An 8,394-nucleotide genomic window follows, 5' to 3' on the forward strand; every position below is an offset into this window, starting at 1 on the left:
TTGGCATACGATGCTGCCAACATGTTGTATTCATGTAGACTACACTGTCCCGCGAATGTCCCACAAAATCCTTTTGTTGGGTATTTTAAATGTGGTCACCCTACCCTTGACCTTTTACACATTTTGTTGTGTTACATGGATTAAAAATAGAGTTTTTGTCAGTGGCCTACACACAATACCCCTGTCACGTTCTCGATCTTCAAATTCCCTGTCATATATGAGCCAAGGCGCAGCGTGCCGGTAATTCCACATCTTTATTTGAAGAAAACCGAACGTAAACAGCAAGAAATGTAAGTGTGGTGTATACACACAACACACACAGAAATAATAATAACCCACAAACACAGGTGGGGGAAAGGCTGCCTAAGTATGATTCCCAATCAGAGACAACGAATGACAGCTGCCTCTGATTGGAAACCATACTCAGCCAATAAAGAAAATACAACATAGACATACAACACATAGAATGCCCACCCCATGTCACACCCTGACCTAACCAAACAGAGAAAAACGACTCTCTCAGGTCAGGGCGAGACAACCCCATAACGTCAAAGTGGAAATATGTTTTCAAAATGTGTACAAATGAATTAAATATGAAAAGCTAAAATGTCTTGAGTCAATAAGTATTCAACCCCTTTGCCATGGCAAGGCTAAATAAGTTCAGGAGTGAACATTTGCTTAACAAGTCACATAATTATTGCACTCTGTGTGCAATAATAGTGTTTAACATGATTTTTGAATGACTACTTCATCTCTGTATCCCACACCCCTACAATTATCTGTAAGGTCCCTCAGTCTAGCAGTGAATTTCAAACACAGATTCAACCCCAAAGACCAGGGAGGTTTTCCAATACCTCTCAAAAAAAGGGCACCTATTGGTAGATGGGTAAAAATATATATCTATCCCTTTGAGCATGTTGAAGTTACTAAATACACTTTGGATGGTGTATCAATGCACCCAGTCACTACAAAGATACAAAGATACAGGCATCCTTCCTACCAGAGAGGAAGGAAACCGCTCAGGAATTTCACCAATTGAGACTTTAAAACAGTTACAGAGTTTAATTCCTGTGATAGTAGAGAAATGTGGATGGATCAACAATATTGTAGTTACTCCACAATACTAACATAAATGACAGACTGAAAAAAAGGACCCCTATGCAGAATACAAATATTCAAACATGTTTGCAACAAGGCACTAAAGTAATACTGCAAAACATATGGTATATGCTAAACAAATTGTTATATGTGGTGCCGATCCAATACAACACATTACTGAGTACCACTCTCCATATTCATGTTATGAGTATGCTTGTAATCATTAAGGACTGGGGAGTTTTTCAGGATAAAAAGGAAACGGAATGGAGCTAAGCACAGGCAAAATCCTAGAGGAAAACCTGTTTCAGTGTGCTTTCCACCAGACACTAGGATATTAATTCAACTTTCAGCAGGACATTAACCTAAAACACAAGGCCAAATCTACACTGGAGTTGCTTGCCAAGAAGACAATGAATTTTCCTGAGTGGTTACAGTTTTGACTTAAATCTGCTTGAAAATCTATGGCAATACTTGAAAATGGTTGTATCTGTGATTATGTAAATGCATATTTATGTATTTCATTTTCAATAAATGTGCAAACATTTCTAAAAACATGTTTTGACTTTGTCATTATGGGTTATTGTGTGTAGATGGGTGAGATTGTTTTTTTTTAAATCCATTTTGAATTCAGGCTGTAGCTCAACAAGTCAAGGGGTATGAATACATTTTAAAAAAATCTCCATATACAAACTTCTACATATGAACAACAACTTACAGACACACATAAACAATGACTACATCTCATCTGTCCTGACCCACATGCTCACACCCCCATCCCTAGTAAGTGCATTATTGTTTGCCACTTGGCCTTAATTGTATACATTTGTTTTTCTTGGTCGCCCATGCAATTTTTCCATTGTGTTAGTGATTGCGGATTAATTGAGTCCCACGTTTTCAGTACACGTTTTTTCAAGTTGAGTGTTGAGAAGAGAATCGTCCAGCCCACTGGGAATCTCACTACACCCCCATATTCCATGTCTTGAAATATGCAGAGACAGATCAAAAGTAAATTTATATTGTAATATTCTGACAGACAACTTTCTAGCTCCGCCCACAACTTCTCTCTGTCTCTCTGTACTTAAGATATTGTCTCAAATCTAGGTTGTGCCTTTAGATTTAGAGAAAATTAACAACTAAGGAAAAATGTTTCACTTCTCTCATTGACTTCTCATATCCGAAATCCCGGCTTGGTCTGTTTGGTCTGTTTCGCAAGGTTTAGAAACTCTGGGATAACACGGATCCCCAAGATATACTAGCCAGGGCAAACATATTTTCACTATTTCATTAATATCATCAAAATGTACCTGATAAAGTAGAATCCTGTTGAAATGTAAAGTTAAAAGTACCATTCATAGAAATTAGGTAAAACGGATTGAGGATTGAGTCCCCGGCCACTAGGAGATTCGCTTCGGGATGAGCATTTTCTTGTTTGCTTATGGCTTTATACAGCTCGTTGAGTGCGGTCTTAGTGCCAGCATCGGTTTGTGGTGGTAAATAGATGGTTACGAAAAATATAGATGAAAACTCTCTTGGTATATAGTGTGGTCTACATTTTATCAAGAGGTACTCTACATCAGGCGAGCAATACCTCGAGACCTCCTTAATATTAGACATTGCGCACCAGCTGACACACACCCCCACCCCTCGCCTTACCAGACGTAGCTGTTCTGTCCTGCTGATGCACGAAAAACCCAGCCAACTGAATGTTATCCATGTCGTCGTTCAGCCTTGACTATGTGAAACATAAGATATTACAGTTTTTAATGTCCCGTTGGTGGGATAGTCTTGAGCGGATAACATCCAGTTTATTTTCCAGTGATTGCACATAGGCCAATAGAAAGGATGGTAGAGGCGGGTTACCCACTCACCAACTAATTCTCACAAGGCACCCCGATCTCCGCCCCCATCTATTTCCATCTTTTTTTCACGCGAATGATGGGGAATTTGGGCCTGGTCTCGGAGAAGCAGTATATCCTTCGCGTCGGACTCAGTAAAGAAAAAAATCTTCATCCAGTTCGAGGTGAGTAATCGCTCTTCTGATATCAAGAAGCTCTTTTCAGTCATAAGAGATGGTAGCAGCAACATTATGTACAAAATAAGTTACAAACAATGCGAAATAGCACAGTTGCTTAGTAGCCCATAAAATGGCAGCCATCCCCTCCGGCACCATTATCCAAATGTCATACTTGAGTAAAAGTATAGATACCTTAATAGAAAGTTACTCAAGTTAAAGTGAAAGTCACCCAGTAAAATACTACTTGAGTAAAAGTCTTAATGTATTTGATTCTAAATATACTTAAGTATCAAAGTAAAAGTAATTGCTAAAATATACCTAACTATCAAAAGTAAAAGTTTAAATCCTTTCAAATTCCTTATATTAAGCAAAGCAGACAGCACATTTTCTTGTTTTAAATTTATGGATAGCCAGTGGCCCACTCCAACACTCAGACATAATTTACAAACTATGCCTTTCTGTTTAGTGAGCCCGCCAGATCAGAGGCAGTAGGGATGACCACTTGTTCTCTTGATAAGTGAGTGAATTGTGCCATTTTACTGTCCTGTTAAGCATTCAAAATGTAATTTTGAGTACTTTTGGGTGTCAGGAAAAATGTATGGAGTAAAAAGTACATTATTTTCTTTAGGAATGTTGTGAAAGTAAAAGTTGTCAAAATATAAATAGTAAAGAAAGTACAAATACCCCAAAGTAACAACTTAAGTAGTTGTAGTACTTTAAGTATTTTTACTAAAGTACATTACACCACTTTTGAAAATGCTACTGTTGCTGCTTCCTGTTGTCATGCAGGCTTTTTGATTTATTACATTTTTTCCAAAAAGTTGAGATTTTTTTCAGAACACCAGTTGTAGATGTCCAAATTCATAATCAATGTGCTGAAAGAAGTTGTGATATTTTGAAGACCAATACATAAAAGTTAATCCCTACACATACGTGTCACACTTGTGTTCAGAGGGTGGCTACTTTGAAGAATCTCAAATATTTTGATTTGTTTAACACTTTTTTGGTTACTACATGATTCCATATGTGTTATTTCATAGTTTTGATGTCTTCACTATTATTTTACAATGTAGAAAATAGTAAAGATAAAGAAAAACCGTTGAATGAGTAGGTGTGTCCAAACTTTTGACTGGTACTGTACATACAGAATAATATGAAAAGCTCTGAGACCAGGTTGCAGCAGGGGGGCTATGGAAAGCCACTGGGCGGTTAGGTATGACTCCTTTTGGTTTATGTAAAAAGCCAGAAAAAACGCTCCTCATCTCTCATCTCTGTGGTAGGCTAAGTGGATAATGTGAAAGGCCTCCGTTGACCATTTTGATTTAAAAGGGCAGGGTCAAGTTGACCTTTAAGCTGCTTCACTCTTAGCTGCAGCTGTAAAAAGCATTAGGGTTATTAGACTAGAACAGAGGAGCCAGCCCAGGTTAGCCTAGAATCCTACCATAGCTGCAGATTTTTTGGCCAAAAACTTTCATTTAATAGCAACTGGTTCATAGGAAGAGAGTGGCTGAAATACTTGGTTACTACAGATGCTGCATTTTGTTTCCCATGTTGAAAGTTCTGTGTTGGGTCAAATGCTAACGCAGACAAAGACTTCACCCAAGCTGGCTATTCTAACTGGAAGAATGCTATTGTTAGTCCCAAAAGATTTGCTAGGCACGCATCAAGCAAAGAGCATTTAAAATGCAATGCGCTGTGGAAAGAAAAACTAGTTCGAAGTGCTATTGGGAACATCGGTGTCACTGTCACTTGTTTAATGATGGGCAGCTGGCAAGAAATCACATATATTTGTCTGTGATTGTTGACATTATTGAGTTCATGGTTTCAAACCAGACAATCACTAAGGGGGACATTGGATGCGTTAGAGTCAAAAGGGGAGTGAGGCAGTGGACTTTTTCGGTCTATGATGGAATATACTGTGCCTTCAGAAAGTATTCAGACCCCTTGACATTTTCCATATTTTGTTTGCGTTACAGCCTTATTATAAAATTGATTAAATGTCCCCCCCCATCAATCTACACACTATACCCCATAACCACACTATACCCCAATGATGAACAGATTTTTATACATTTTTGCAAATGTGCTACAAATAAACTGAAATATCACATTTACATAAATATTCATACACTTCACTCAGTACTTTGTTGAAGCACCCTTGGCAGCATCGAGTCTTCTAGGGTATAACGCTACAAGCTTGGCACACCTGTAATTGGGGACTTTCTGCCAGTCTTCTCTGCAGATCCTCTCAAGCTTTGTCAGGTTGGATGGGGAGCGTTGCTGCACAGCTATTTTCAGGTCTCTTCAGAGATGTTTGTCCGGGCTCTTGCTGGGCCACTCAAGGACATTCAGAGACTTGCCCCGAAGCCACTCCTGCGTTCTCTTGGCTTTGGGCTTAGAGTTGTTGTCCTGTTGGAAGGTGAACCTTCACCCCAGTCTGAGGTCCTGTGCGCTCTGGAGCAGGTTTTCATTAAAGATCTCTCTGTACTTTGCTATGCTCATCTTTGACTCGATCCTGACTAGTCTACCTGTCTTTGCCGCTGAAAAACATCCCACAGCATGATGCTGCCCCCACCATGCTTCACCGTATGGATGGTGCCAGGTTTCCTCCAGACGCAGCGCTTGGCATTCAGACTAAAGCATTCAATCTTGGTTTCATCAGACCATAGAATCTTGTTTCTCATGGTCTGAGAGACTTAAGATGCCTTTTGGCAAACTCCAAGTGGGCTGTCATATGCCTTTCACTGAGGAGTGGCTTCCATCTGGCCAATCTACCATAAAGGCCTGATTGGCAGAGTGCTGAAAAGATATGGTTGTCCTTCTGGAAGTTTCTCCCATCTCCACAGAGGAACTCTAGAGCTTTGTCAGTGTGACCATCGGGTTGTTGGTCACCTCCCTGACCGAGGCCCTTCTCCCCGATTGCTCAGTTTGGCCGGGTAGCCAGCTCTAGGAAGAGTTGTAGTGGTTCCAAACTTCTATTTAAGAATGATGAAGGCCACTGTGTTCTTGGGGACCTTCAATGCTAAAGATTTGTTTTGGTACCCTTCCCCAGATCTGTAACTCGAACACAATCCTGTCTCGGAGCTCTACGGACAAACCCTTCGACCTCATGGCTTGGTTTTTGCTCTGACGTGCACTGTCAACTGTGGGACCTTATATAGACAGTTGTGTGCCTTTCCAAATCATGTCCAATCCATTGAATTTACCACAGGTGGACTCCAATCAAGTTGTAGAAAACTTTCAAGGATAATCGATGGAAACAGGATGCACTTGAGCTCAATTGAGAGTCTCATAGCAAAGGGTCTGAATACCTATGTAAATAAAGTATTTCTGTTTTTGTTTTTTTTATACATTAGCAAAAAAAAGAAAAAAAGTGTTTTCATGTTGCGATTATGGGGTATTGTGTGTAGATGCTGATTTGTATTTATTTAATTCATTTTAGTATAAGTCTGTAATGTAGCAAAATGCGGAAAAAGTCAAGGGGTCTGAATACTTTCCAAAAGCACTGTACTCTCCAAAAAGGCAAAGAACTTGTTAAGGTGTTTAGCACCATACCCCACAATGCCACATACACGTCACAAGATTTTCTAAACGAGATCATAGCGCTCATGAGTGAGATTGTCACTGAGGAAATAGTTAAAGAAATCTGAGAATCACACTGAAGGTAGACGGGACCAAGGATCCTACTGGATGTAAAAAAATATCCACTAGGCAACCAGGACAGAGGAGAAGAGACTGAGTGTAAAAGACTGTTCTTCAGCATGTTGGATGTTGTCATTGGTGAAATGTCAGAATGATTCAGCGAACGCAACAGCCAACTGGTGGAAGCCCTGTGTTTCCTTGACCCGGAGAGCCATTACTTTCTAGATGTGAAAAATGTAAAGCCACTGCTGGATCTAAGCAAAACAGATTTGGAGGAAGCTGAGTTAAGTGTTGCTCGGCAGTTTTTCCAAACTGAAATTGACACTCTGGCTCCAATGAGGACAAATGGACCCCACTTGATATCCTGCAACGATTCTTTGGACCTCTGTCCGCTATGACAACCGTGCTTACTGCACTGAAACATGGACTGACTTTTTGGGCATCCACAACTACAAGCGAGAACTAATTTTCCACTTTTATAAACGTGGTCAGCCAGCACAGAAGAAGCATGAGTTTAGGTCTTATCTGTCGGAAAGATATCAGTTTGTCTCTGTGAATGGTTTGTCCTATGACAAATCAACTGTAAATTTCGGTGTTCCTCAAGGTTCCGTTTTAGGACCACTATTGTTTTCACTATATATTTTACCTCTTGAGGATGTCATTCGAAAACATAATGTTAAATTTCACTGCTATGCTGTCCATGACACACAGCTGTACATTTCAATGAAACATGGTGAAGCCTCAAAATTGCCCTCGCTAGAAGCCTGTGTCTCAGACATAAGGAAGTGGATGGCTGCAAACTTTCTACTCTTAAACTCGGACAAAACAGAGATGCTTGTTCTAGGTCCCAAGAAACAAAGAGATCTTCTGTTGAATCTGACAATTAATCTGGATGGTTGTACAGTCGTCTCAAATAAAACTGTGAAGGACCTCTGCGTTACTCTGGACCCTGATCTCTCTTTTGAAGAACATATCAAGACTGTTTCAAGGACAGCTTTTTTCCATCTACGTAACATTGCAAAAATCTGAAACTTTCTGTCCAAAAATGAGGCAGAATAATTAATCCATGCCTTTGTTACTTCTAGGTTGGACTACTGCAATGCTCTACTTTCCGGCTACCCGGATAAAGCACTAAATAAACTTCAGTTAGTGCTGAATACGGCTACTAGAATCCTGACTAGAACCAAAAAATTTGATCATATTACTTCCTGTTAAGACAAGGGCTGATTTCAAGGGCTGATTTCAAGGTTTTACTGCTAACCTACAAAGCATTACATGGGCTTGCTCCTACCTATCTTTCCGATTTGGTCCTGCCGTACATACCTACACGTACGCTACGGTCACAAGACACGGGCCTCCTAATTGTTCCTAGAATTTCTAAGCAAACAGCTGGAGGCAGGGCTTTCTCCTATAGAGCTCAATTTTTATGGAATAGTCTGCCTACCCATGTGAGAGACGCAGACTCAGTCCCAACTTTAAGTCTTTACTGAAGACACATCTCTTCGGTAGGTCCTATGATTAAGTGTAGTCTGGCCCAGGGGTGTGAAGGTGAACGGAAAGGCTGGAGCAACGAACCGCCCTTGCTGTCTCTGCCTGGCCGGTTTCCCCTCTTTCCACTGGGATTCTCTGCCTCTACCCCT

The sequence above is a fragment of the Salmo trutta genome, chromosome 19 (assembly GCF_901001165.1).
Source record: "Salmo trutta chromosome 19, fSalTru1.1, whole genome shotgun sequence".
Lineage (NCBI taxonomy): Eukaryota > Metazoa > Chordata > Actinopteri > Salmoniformes > Salmonidae > Salmo > Salmo trutta.